The sequence below is a fragment of the Amphiura filiformis genome, chromosome 12 (assembly GCF_039555335.1).
Source record: "Amphiura filiformis chromosome 12, Afil_fr2py, whole genome shotgun sequence".
Lineage (NCBI taxonomy): Eukaryota > Metazoa > Echinodermata > Ophiuroidea > Amphilepidida > Amphiuridae > Amphiura > Amphiura filiformis.
In genome coordinates, this window is record NC_092639.1 from 1,980,814 (window position 1) to 1,993,918 (window position 13,105).

The window sequence follows — 13,105 nt, forward strand, 5'->3', positions numbered from 1 at the left end:
CTTCTACTAGAAACGTCCAATTTTTAAAATCTAAAAAATCTGAGAAAGCTAAATATATGTAGAACTTAAAATGCAAAACAATGTGACCAACAAAAATGCCGTTCATACCTAAAGAATTCCATCTTTCCCGGTTTAAATCATTGTGATTCTGGGACACCCTGTATGACAATGACAAAGGTACCAACATCTGAATTTGGATGATTTTTACGATCGTCCGGATAAATCACTGAATGTCTTAAAATTACCAAACGGCCTGCCAAAAATCGCTTACACCCTCTCGGCCCACCACTGCTGAAAATTCTGCCAAATCCTGTTTTGGAAACAGAGTGTGACGGCGTACTTGGGGTTATGAACGGTGACCTGAACGGTGAGGACACTTTTAGCCGTTTATATCATGGGTCCAAAATTGCACACTCCGATCAATGACCCCCCATTTCTTCGGAGCTTCTTACCGTCAATGGCCCCATTGTGCTCATTTTCGGCTTCTCACCCAATCCCTGTTTTTGCGTCAATGTCCTCACTGCTGAAAGACCCCAACGCTGTCCGCATAAGTGCCGCAAACGCAAACATCCAGATTTTAATTTAGATTTTATAGAACACTTTTAATCCGAAAAATAAGATATTGAGATGGGGGTCCAGAACTTTCTTCATCCAGACAAAGTTTGAGGGGCGGGCACTCGGCCTTGCTCTTGGAAGTGACGGCGATGAGCGAACCGCCCCGGAAACCGCCGGACACCAGTTGAACTAATGACAGATTTGACACAAAAAAGGGGTCATTGGATGAGGTGGCCCCAAAAGGCGGGGTCTCTAATGACAGATTTGACACAAAAAAGGGGTCATTGGATGAGGTGGCCCCAAAAGGCGGGGTCTTTTCCCAGGGTGTGGTGGCGATGGTGGTGGAAGGGGGATATAACGTGCCTATACAGGATCGGAATACAACATGCACACTACTATAGGGGTGTATCGGTGTTGTGTTGTTTTTTTTTTTTTTAAAGGGGTCTGGGTTCCAAGAAAATGATGGTCAAACTGGGTGTCATTGACAGTGAAAATAACTTTCTTGACAAACATCCACGGGGTTTTTTTTGGGGGGGGGGACGAGCAAAATATGATCGTCCCCCGCGCGGTGCAGGAGGCCGAAGCATTCGCCGTCTCGATCGCTACATCGATTTTTGGGGTTTTTTTTACTCAGCTGAGTCTTCTTGAAGGACTACATGAATTGGGTCACTCCCAATGTGGCTTGTACACCATCCGCGATAATCAACTTTTGAAAAGCACCCTAAACAAGGCTTTATCCTTGGCTAAAACGATACCCTAAGCAGGTAACACGCCTGTTTTCACACCCTAATCAGGGATTTGATTCCTTGCAGTAAATTTCATACCCTAAATTTCATTTCCGCGTATTAGCAATTGCAATTTTGCTACCCATTAAGCGGGCCCCTATTTTTGACATGAAAAATTAAAATTTTTTGCATCAGGCCCCCCTAACAAGTGTTTGTGAACCGTCCCTTAATATAATAAAAGTATATGGGTCACCAAATATAGCTTGAATTGTGCCTTCATTTTCAAAACATTTTCAACTTCTGCTGGGGGCATGCAGTGGCGGATTTAAAGTTGTTAGCAAATCAGCAATTGCTGACAGGACCCCTAATTGCTATCTTGTCTAAACAATCAAATCAGGCCAACCACTTAATATAAAATAAAAACAACAACACCAGAACAGATTTCATGAGTTCTAAAGATCCTGAGTTGTCTTAACTATTTGTTCTTTATTTTATATATTTACTATTCCTTTATTTCAAGCTGTCAGGAACACAAGACCGAGGATCTCGTGATCTCGACATCCTGAGTTACAAAGTGAACCACATGGCCCTTAGTTACCTCCGTAGTTCAGCATTACGTAAAGTAAAAATCGATTTTGTGCTCAAGGAGCATTGGATATTGGCGATAAAATGATTTGCCGGGATGATTTTGTTGAATAGAAATAAAGTTTTCTATGTTAATCCAGGGATATGAGAAAATCATAGATGGATAAAAATAGATAAATACACTCTTTACCCTACTTAAGAATTTGTCTTGAAAAAACAAATATCAAAAAGACACAGCCGTGACTAATGTCACGGCTGTGTAAAAACAAATAACACTCATAAGAAACATGCATGAGAATTCGTTTGAACGAATTATTATTTCGTTTGAACGAATTATTATTTCGTTTGAACGAATTATTATTTGGTTTGAACGAAGTATTAATTCGTTTGAACGAATTGTTAAAATGAAAAATTTTTTTGTTCTGTAAAATATTTTTTACAATGTCCCCTAGGGGCTCCGTACATGAGTAAACTGCTATTCTCTTTTTATGACATTTTCAATAGATATCCACAAGCTTCCACAGATGAAAGAGTATCCCCAAAATCTCAGTTGATCCGATTTTGCGTTTGCGAGTTATGTAGGCATATCGCATATAGACTGCTCCACAGGTAGACTATGCCATAGTCGAATTTTATTAAAAATATGTTATTATTAGTCATGATGAACCCATTTCGTTGAACTCAAAATTATACTGATGTTTATTAAAATTAAAGAAATTCAATAGTAAAATGGTCATAAAGAGTTAAAAATATCAGATGATTAGTGACAATAAAACTAGTTGAATGCAACATTATCTTGCATAATTATAATGGCTCACTTTAATACTGAACAATTCTGATTTTGGAATCTACCAGTTTATTGATAGCGAACCCCGAAAATCTTGGGAAGCTAACAAACAGAGGGAGTGCGGTGACTGAAAAGATCAGATACAGATGTGAAAATCTATCAGTTGCACACAAATCAATATAAATCAGAGTTTTATGTAATAGGCAGAGTATGCAAAATGGGCAAGTGGACTACGGAGAAGTCTACTCCACAGGCCACCCCGGGAGGCCAATGTGTTTTAATTTCGTTCTGGGTTGTAAAATTTGATGATATTTTTGCCAAGCGAACGAAGCAAGACTAGCGTAGCCCCCCCCCCCCCCCTCTGCCTCCCTATATGTTTTAGACGTGGTGTAAAAATTCTTTTCCTTAGAAAAGTGGGGGATGAGGCTGCAGAACCACGAAATGCCCCTTTAACATACATAAACATTTACTGATCTATCTTAGATAAAATGCCTCGCAAACCAAATATAGGTAGGAGCTCCGGGGGGGTACTCAGTGGCGTAACTAGCGGGGGGGCAGAGGGGGCAACGTGCCCCGGGCGCTACCATTAGGGGGCGCCAAATTGACCAATTCAGCATCGATTCTGCGCCTCTTTTAGTCGATGAAAGTCAAAATGTTCGCGCGCTTCGCGCCCATTTCAACCCAAAATCAATTGAAAGAACATTTTAAGTCCGATATTCAACTTCTAGTAACCAAACTTAATTAGTGATAGGCCTTATTTGTCCAAAATTTCGCGCGCTCCACGCGAAATTATTGAACAAATGGGGGCACTTATCCTTGGCCCTGGGCGCCCGCACTGCCCGCTTCTAAGATATTCTTGGATGATGGGGAGGTGGGGAGGGGGTAGGGGCGCCAATTTTGTTTCTTGCCCCGGGCGCTACTAACCCTAGTTACACCACTGGGGGTACTCAGTACAAAATGACCATACGGGGGACGTGCCGCAAATATGGGTAGCATTTTCAGCCTTTTGGTATATCAATGACCCCTTTTTCAAAGCCTATTTTGGTATATGAATGGGCCCTTTTGTCAAAATAGCTCAATTTTTCCTTAATCTAGCTAAAATTTTCAAAATTGTCCCAAAATTTTGGAAAAATGTGTAAAAACTAAGACAATTTGGGTTAAATTTGGCCGAAAATTTTGACTTTTGGTATATCAATGGGTCCAAATTTCTTGAAAAATTGGTATATTAATGACTCCACTTTCAAATTCTCAGCGGCACGTCCTTACCAAACCAAACTTGAGTACCCCCCGGGTAGGAGCTACAGGCTACTTTTCAAAACAAATATTGACATTACTGTTTTGTATATTTAATTAACCAAAATGTTAAAACAAATTCATCAAATTACGCTCAAAATTCCAAGTGCCTGGTGAAATTTATTTGACATTTGTGCACTGAACGTGAACGTTGGCGGCGAACTTGGCGCGGAGATAAAAGGATGCATGCAGTTACGTCATGAAGGTCATGCATATACGGAGTGAAACGTGATATACGATGGAGTCGATGCGCTCTGATGATCAGGGAAAAGCCGGCACACAGTCGATGCATGCGAAACGACCGCGACCTTGACTTTGAGTTAATTCGCATTGCCAATAAAAATAGAAAACTCCCGGGTGAAATGAAACTACATTTTGATAGGTTAAGCAGATTAGTAAATTGAGAATACGTGCATGTATACAATAGTCACTTTGAGTCAGCATCAAAATGTTGAATGGAGAATTTTTTGCTGAACCATGAAATGGTACCAGCCTATATAATAGTGTATATGTTACTTACTTACTTAGGCCTACTTACTTCAGAAGACATGTCTTAATTTAGCGTCTTTGTGCAAGTCACATATCATAACCACATATCACATGACTTTTATGCATAATTATGAGTCATGTCTAGTAGAGACATAGGAAATTGCGATAAGACACGACTCGAAGCATAATGACTTGTTTGAAGTCACTAACTCAATAATGTGTCTTTAATTAGGACATGAAGTAAGACATGTCCCATTCTGATCCTATAATTAAGACATGACTTAAAGGGGCACTTCGTGATCCACAGCCTCATCCCCCCACTTTTCTCAAAAAAAGTTGAGATTTTTATATCACTGGACTACTCTGGCTACATAATGTTTATGTACAAAATATTTCTTGCAGATTAATTCGTTTAGCAAAGATATCGCGAAATTTTAATTTCGTTCTGGTGCACCAGAACGAAATTACAACGTATTGTCTATGGAGCCGTGTAATACACAAAATCATTCATAACTCGCAAACGCAAAATCGGAATCAACTGAAATTTTGGGAATATGGTTTTTTCGTGGATATGTACTGGAAAATGTCATAAAAAGAGGATGCTAGGATCACGAAATACTCCTTTAAGGCTAGCTACTTACTTTGTTGATGTCTTGTAGCTAGTCATGTCTTGGATAAAGACATAGCTCAAACTTCTTTCCACAAGCCATGTCTCCATGCAAGACATGACTTGCATAAGGACATGGCTAAAAAGTGGCTTCAAAGTCGCGTCTTAAAATAGTGTCCTCAGGTAAGACACAATTTTGCAGTGCTTTACTTACTTACTTACTTACTTACTTACTTACTTACTTACTTACTTACTTACTTACTTACTTACTTACTTACTTACTTACTTACTTACTTACTTACTTACTTACTTACTTACTTACTTACTTACTTACTTACTTACCTACTTATACTATAAACCTTAATTACTTACTCATATGCACCTGTATTCACTTTACCTAAATCAAAGTACGCCCTCTCCTTTTGTGCCCGCCATATTTAAAAAAGGCTCATGCGCTCAATTGAATTTGGGGAAATCCTTTAAGAAAGCACTAGTAAAAGTGAGTGCTTCTTGTGAAAATTGGTAGAAGTTGTGAAAACAGCAACAAGTATACCTTCCTTTCTCTCTATACTACACTGCAAAAACAAGTGTTTATATTTCAACACCATATTGTGTTTATTAGAGCAACACTTAATAAACACATAATTCATGTTAATGTTCTAACACTAATGTTCATAAATTAACACTTGGTGTTATATTACAAACATTAATGTTTGTAATATAACACCAAGTGTTAATTTATGAACATTAGACCATTAACATGAATTATGTGTTTATTAAGTGTTGCTCTTATAAACACAATATGGTGTTTAAATATAAACACTTGTTTTTGCAGTGTAGTGCAGAAAACACACACAACTTTGTCAGTTTCTGTCATCAGCGTATCTGACAGAGAAACTGGATAGTTATCTCATCGTGTGTCATGATCCAGAGAAATGACAGATAATTGCTTGTGATTGGCAATAGGGAATGTGCAAACTTGCAACAAAAGAGTTCAACATGGTGACAACCATTTCCACAAACTTTGCACAATTTTGCTGTGCTGAAGTTCCTAGCAAAACAATCTCTGAAATTGATTCCAATTTGACACAGAACTTGAGGATCAAATCCTTCCAACTGGACTGAATAGGATCCACAACATGTTCATCTATCAGGGCACAGTTCTTTAACCCCAATACATTTGTACATTCATTGAATGACCTTAGAAAATTTGACTTTCCCCACTATCACTTTAAAAAAAACCCTGCCCACCAACACTTAAAAACCCCGTATTTGATGTATTAGATTTTTTTAAATCCCCACCTAACAGTGTACATTCAGGCCCGTACGCAGGATTTTTTGGGGGGTGCTGATTTTGAAAAAGTGGACTTTTTTCCAAGGGGAGGGGCGATTTTGTGAAAAGTGGACTTTCTTCCCCAAATTTGGACCTTTTTTGACCAAAAAAGCGTAAAAAACCTGATTTTTTTGCTTTTGGGGAGGTGCAGACGAACACCCGCACACCACACAACCCGCCACAACCGATAGGAGTAGCCTATACAATAATGCGTGAAAATAATTAAACGCTTGCGGGAATACCTAATGCAAAATATATATATATGTATCCAGAGATGTAACAAATCACCGTCTTTGGTGACGAAAAAAATTGCACTGATCCCTGATCTCAACTTCAAGCTCCCAAGTCAAATGATGCGTCCCTTTAAAGAGAAAAATGGTTCAAATTTGGGTATTATGTTTACTGGGACACCTTGTATGTTGACATTGACCTGCCAGATTAGTGCTATCATGTATAGCATGTATAGCATGAGCAGGCCCATTAAAGCAAATCGTGGAAAATTACTAGCATTTATTTACTAGCATACACATTTAATATTTTGCATTATTTTATATATAAAACTCATAATTATTTTACCAGGGTAGGCCCTGAGGGGACATTTGAATATAGCACGAGGCCCAGATTATTAAAGGGGGAGGCGAGGCACAAAATGTCATGGAAAAATACTGATTAGTAAAACAGTACAAAAATGCGGTATAAAAATTAAGGTGCACCATTGCCACTTGGGAATTTATTGAAGCACCATATATATACCATGCACACACAGTAGCTGTGGCCACTTGCATATCATAGTTTGAAACTTCTATATCCTGTGGACATTACTGACATTTTATTATTTGCACATTCGGGCAACCATCTGCAAGTACCTGTTTGTTCTGCAATATTTTGTCTTTTGGTGAGTAGGCCTACATTTATTTTATTTTTGTCTATAGCTACCTTAAATGCTTAAATGAAAGGGCGTAACCAGGGGGAGTGGCACGTCTTAGAAAAATAAGGGTCCAGAAAAGTGGGAGTGGCACTCTTGATTCTTACTGGTATAATTTAGGCCTTGGGCTGTTCTGTCAATTTTTGTTTACACTCTATATTTGATTAACTTTAACACCTTTATTATAACACATCGTCCGTTCAAATATTAACGTTTAATCTAAATCCTTTCATTTATATAGGCCTACATTTATTATAAACATTTGACTTCAACACTAATTTTTAACATAATATTTACAATTTTATTACTCGTGTTACACAATACATAGGCCTACTGTTGTTTCATGGTTTAGGCCTACATAATTTTAATATTAGTATAACTATAGGCCTAATTTTAAAACTTCACCGGGAACTTGACTTCACTATCGTTATATATGCATGTGTTCGTTTTGTTAACATATAGGGCGCAAGTGTTTAAAAAGTGTTCATGTTAATATTTTAACACTTGTTTTAGGCAATTTAAGACTATAATGGTTCACGAACATCATCATCGAAGAACTCACAAGGTATCGCCGGGTGTATTGCCGGGAAGGTTAGAACCATTTTGGGATTCTTCCCGGGCACATTTCAAAACTTTCCCCGGCCCTTTCCTCTAAGCTTCTCTTGAGTTTTCCTGATTAGCCATACAGCTACAGGTGTAAAGACAAACCTTTCTAAAAATTATATCCTCCTCGGAAACATATGTCTGGGATTTATTTTCAAGAGATAAACGAATATTGCAAAAACCGTGCTTTTAATTATCTGATTGCCTCCGTTGGATGATCGCGGAGCGTGAGCACGGTGAGCGATGAGACAAGTTTTTTTGCCCGGTGTTTCGTGCCCGCACCTGGAAAACCTGGGCTGAAATAGACATTTGTGAATAATTGTGTGGGTATACATGAATAGTCTGGTTCTATTTTTGGAAATAATATATGTTTAGCTGCTTTCGAAATTGCGTAGGCCTACAGCTGGCAACCAACTTCAGTTAGGGAGCGTTCAGAACTTTAGGCCCGTACCTAGTGTGTAGGCCTACGTTTCCTTTGACTTGGTTTTAAAACCTCAAATTTTTTACTCTGAGCCCATTTCCGGTGGATTTGCCAAGTTATTTTGCTAAATCTTATAGGCTCACTAATATGATATGACTTGCTGCGCGCAAAATAATGAAGATACCTGATGGTCTCCTGTAATAGCCTATATAGTAGCATGAGGTGGGTGCAGAATGGGTTGTTGCCCTCCTGCGCGAAGCGCGAAATTAAAACTCCCAATCGTGCAACGGTATGGGGGGGCTACATGTAGGTCAGTAATGCAGTATCTCATAACATTTTGTCATGTAGCTTCATGTTTTTGTCAATTTCAAAAGTAGGCCTAATTCATATACCATGTAGGGCCTATAGGCTATTTGTCCCACATAGGGGCCATGCAGCTCTGGGGCCATGGGCCTACCGGGTCCCTTTCCAAAAACATGGTAAAAAGTTGTGCCTAAACGCATGAAACTAGCGTAATTATTGTGTGCATATATAGTGCAATAATTACACTTTTGGTCCAATTGCCTTACTTCCGATGTTTGCCGGCTTTTGCCCCCCCCCCCCCTATATCGTTTTCCCCACCGCTCCCCGGGACCGCTCCCCACCAACCCTCCACCAAGGTATTTCTGAACACGGTAATACTTCAGGTACGTACAATGAATTCAACACAATGTATGCTGTCTGCCTGATCTGCCAAGCTGATACTTGAACTCCACGTCACCTTCAAAAGACCTTGAAAATGCCGACACAGTGATCATATTATATGGGTCAAAAATTAAAGGCGCATTTAGTGGTCCTGGCGAAAGTGTAAAAAAATGTGTATTAATATTGTAATTGCAAGTGAAGGATATTAAAAAAATTTCCTATTAACCAGGTGCAAAAACCCAATTTGATTGATTTTCTGCAAATGAGCAAATCGCTGAATAGGCCTTTAAACACGCTCCACACCCCAACCAACCCCACCCACACGTGATCCAAATTCAAGAAATTTCTTTAAAAAGGACATTGCATGTCGCGATGTCGGGTTCAAGATCTTGTAAGGCTAATGGAACTCGATTGTTAGTTTCCTATTGACCTCCCGCATCACTTTTTCAATTTGACCAAAACTTTCATTATTTTCATAAAAAAGGCAATGATCTGAAAATTGAAATGGAAATAATCAAAATTGAAACTCTCAAAATGTCTGACATCCCCTGCTGATCATAATCAGCAGTTTTTCTTAGTTGTAGGGGTAGAGGATGTAGTAAATAATGGAAATTTAAGGATTACCTCATCATGTTTCTAGTGATTACAAAAATGGCAAATTTCTTTTCATTTTAATGAAAATAAATTCAAATCTTTTCTCAATCTGTTGCAAAATGTCTGTAAAGATGATCTAAGCATTAATACCGGTTTTGAGATGGTCTTTCATCAACAATATATACTTTGGTACTGGTGGGGAACCTAAATTTGGATAAAGCTGTTCATAAAATCATTGATTTTGTTGACATAATGGATAATGAAAAGAGACCGAATAATGAATAATGAAATAGCGACCTCGTCTGTTTTTTCAAACATCGGAAACTAATAATCGAGTTCCATTGGCTTAAGGGGCTGTCATTTTCTTCGGAAGGGGGTGGGTCATGATACTGGGGGGGGGGGGGGTCATAGACTCATAGAATTTTTACTTGGACCAAAAAAAGTTTAGCCCGCATATCCATGACCCCCCCCTTTCCGAATAAAATGACATCCCCCTAACTTTGCATATGAATAAAATGATTCATAAATTAGGGAAACACCTCTATATACCATTTTCTTTTCCGAAATAATAACGCAATTATGAGATCGCACCCACCCCCAATTGGATTTGCACATGAATTCCTTTCTATGGGCATTAATAATTAGGCCGTATAAAATTAATGTTTTGGTTCTCGTCCAGAGGATTTTCATGAATTGATGAGGGAGGGAGGTGTTTTTTTTTTTTTTTTTTTTTCAATGTAAAATTAGCATTGTCAGTAGTTTTCGGTCCTCTCCAACAGTGCTCGAGGAAACGATGAGGCTCTTTTTTTTTTTTTTTTTCAAATGTGAGATTCTGAGGATAAACCCCTAGAGTACCACAAAAAGACTTGGAAGTGATGCTTGTTCTCTAATAAACTTATTTATATGTATGAAGATTTCATAAATCATTCCAAAGTCTAAAAAATTGAAAAATCTAAAAAAAAAAAAAAAATCTGACAAATCCCAGAAATTGAGGAGGGAGGGACGAGAACCAAAATATTAATTTTACACGGCCTTAGGTACCTTTGACTCGCTTGACATAGTAATTTCTAACTTCTGGGATAGGGAGGGCATGGGTTAATTACTACATTAGTAAATATCCTAAAATTAAAGTGCAAAAATAATGACATATGTTTGAATCATAGTATAGTGTAGTGTGTGATTGACGCATCACTGAATGCCTCTTAAGGGCTAGGCCTACGGTATATAGTACCGTTTATTATCAATAACAATTTGCATCGTGGAAATAGTATATATGGCATATCTTACTTTGTTAAAATACCAGTTGTCACCGAAACCCCCTAGCTACAGAACTAAATTGCTAATGCTATACATTTTTGCAAATTTGATGATATAAATGATGATATGATAATATGGGCCTACTATAATGATGATGATAATAATAATAATAATAATAATAATAATAATAATAATAAAAATAAATGCATGATTAGCAGATGCTCGAATGGGCAGATGTTTTTGTCTTTAGCATATGAATTAATTAAATGGAAAATTCCAGACTTTTGAAAACTGAGTGATACTGAGTCCTGCTACCATGGCAACAAGTGACCTGGTGAATATGATGATCAATTAAAATAAATTTGTTAAAACCAACGGCACTAATTGTTTTTGATATAGACAAAATATGGTAGGAAAAAATTTATGCATTTTCTTTCATATTTTGCTGTATTCTGCAACTCAAACTGTAGCGTTAGTATAAAAAATCATTATGACATAGGCCTAATCTATTTAATTGGCTTGATTGGCAATGATTTGTGTACAAAATATAGGCAAGAATATGAACAAAATCTATATGATACGCTACTGGGCCCAGCAAACACAGAAATATTCTGAAAACGCATACGTGTTATGAAATAATAATCTCATAACCATCATGATAACGCAATTGGCAATAATAATCTCGTCAACTGGATGGCACTTAAAATGTTCCGTATGTTTTGGGCTTTAAAACATAGACCATTTTTAAATGGTCTATGTTTAAAAGGACACATGGTACCGTAGCTACGATCCAGGGACCTCATTTCCGCTGCTAGTCTGTACCAGGGGCGTAGCCAGCTTTCTTGGTCAGAGATGGCAAAATTAAATTTCGGGGGGCACAGACGAAAAAAATGTATAGTTGCATCATACAATACTGTAATACATATGCCGGTTTTGTGTTTAATAAAGACCTTACATGTCTTCGAGCTTCCTAGGCTTTATTGGGGTAATGTGCGCACGAAGCGAGCAAAAATTTTGTATTTTTTACACTATTTTAGCGAAAGTTGTTTTGTATTTTATCCTATTTTGGCCCAGGATTGGGGTGAACTTTGGTGGAAAAAGGACTCCTTGCCCTTTTTCTTTTCCTTTGCCCTCCGGATTTTCTCATTGATTTTTTTTTGTCAGAGGGGCACTTTTTTCTTTCATTTTTTGTCATGGGGGCACTCTGCCCCTTCCCCCGCTGGCTACGCTGCTGGTCTTCTTCACTGTTTATGTAGTAGCGTAGTCAGCCGGGGAAGGGGGTGAGCCGAAGTGCCCCTATGACAAAAAATGAAAGATAAAATTGGCCCGATGATCATGACCACGATGATTTAGTGTAAAATGGGCTGTGCACCAAAGGCTTCACAGCCAGATTCTGCACGCATGTTGTTCCTAACGAATGGGGTGCAGTCGTGGCCCGAGACTATACAATAATTGCCTGTCTCCGGTTAAGTTCATCGCCCGGGTTCATCGTCAGAATATATTCGCTTAAATAAAGAAATATACAAGGACTAATAATTATTTTTCGAATCACTCTTCCATGGAATGGAAAACTACCGTGTATAGTACCATATTAATATGTGACCGAACACGAATTAATGAGATCGATGATCTAGGCACCTATCTATTACTTTCGCTGGAACGGTAATTGCACGTCTCCGGTCAAGTTCACTGATCAATTATCGTGATAAATTGAAATGTATAAGGAATAACAATAAAATTCTCTGGAATCATTCGACCATGTATGGAAAACTACTATGTGAGTAGTGTCTGTATTAGTAGATATATAGGCCTATAGGCACGGGTGTCACTGGGGAAAACGCGGGAAATCGCACAAACTGTGACGCAACGCAAGTAAATGAGACTGATCCAGGGACCTTAATTTTCGCTGCTATTTAAAAACTTTTGTCTGCCTCACCATTTATGCCCCCTCCAAAAAAGTAGCCTACACACGTATAGCCTATAACCTATACGGCAATATAAAACATATAGTCTAGGCCTATAGGCCAAAGCGGCCTAAACATATAAGCCTAGGCCTATGGCCTATATGCAGAGATATTTTTGTGCAAGTCAAGGAGTAATGTAAGGTTGTATAGAACAAGCACTGGAAAGCGTACGTTATGTCAACATGAACATGGTCAATGTGTGGTGAAATTGCACCACCGTGCTACGTACAAATTTATTTGATAAGGAAATTAAAAGAAATAAGTATTAAAATAATGCGTTTTA

At 38.2% G+C, this 13,105-nt stretch overlaps 1 protein-coding gene across 1 annotated transcript in view; it reads left to right on the top strand.

Annotated features, from left to right (window-relative positions):
- Positions 1–7,088: 7,088 nt before the first annotated feature.
- The window catches only part of LOC140165642 (inositol-3-phosphate synthase 1-A-like), a 32,845-nt gene continuing 26,828 nt past the window's right edge, over positions 7,089–13,105 (top strand). Inside the window, exon 1 of the mRNA XM_072188936.1 lies at positions 7,089–7,269. The gene's annotated coding sequence lies outside the window, so the exon portion shown is untranslated. The remainder of the gene's footprint in view (positions 7,270–13,105) is intronic.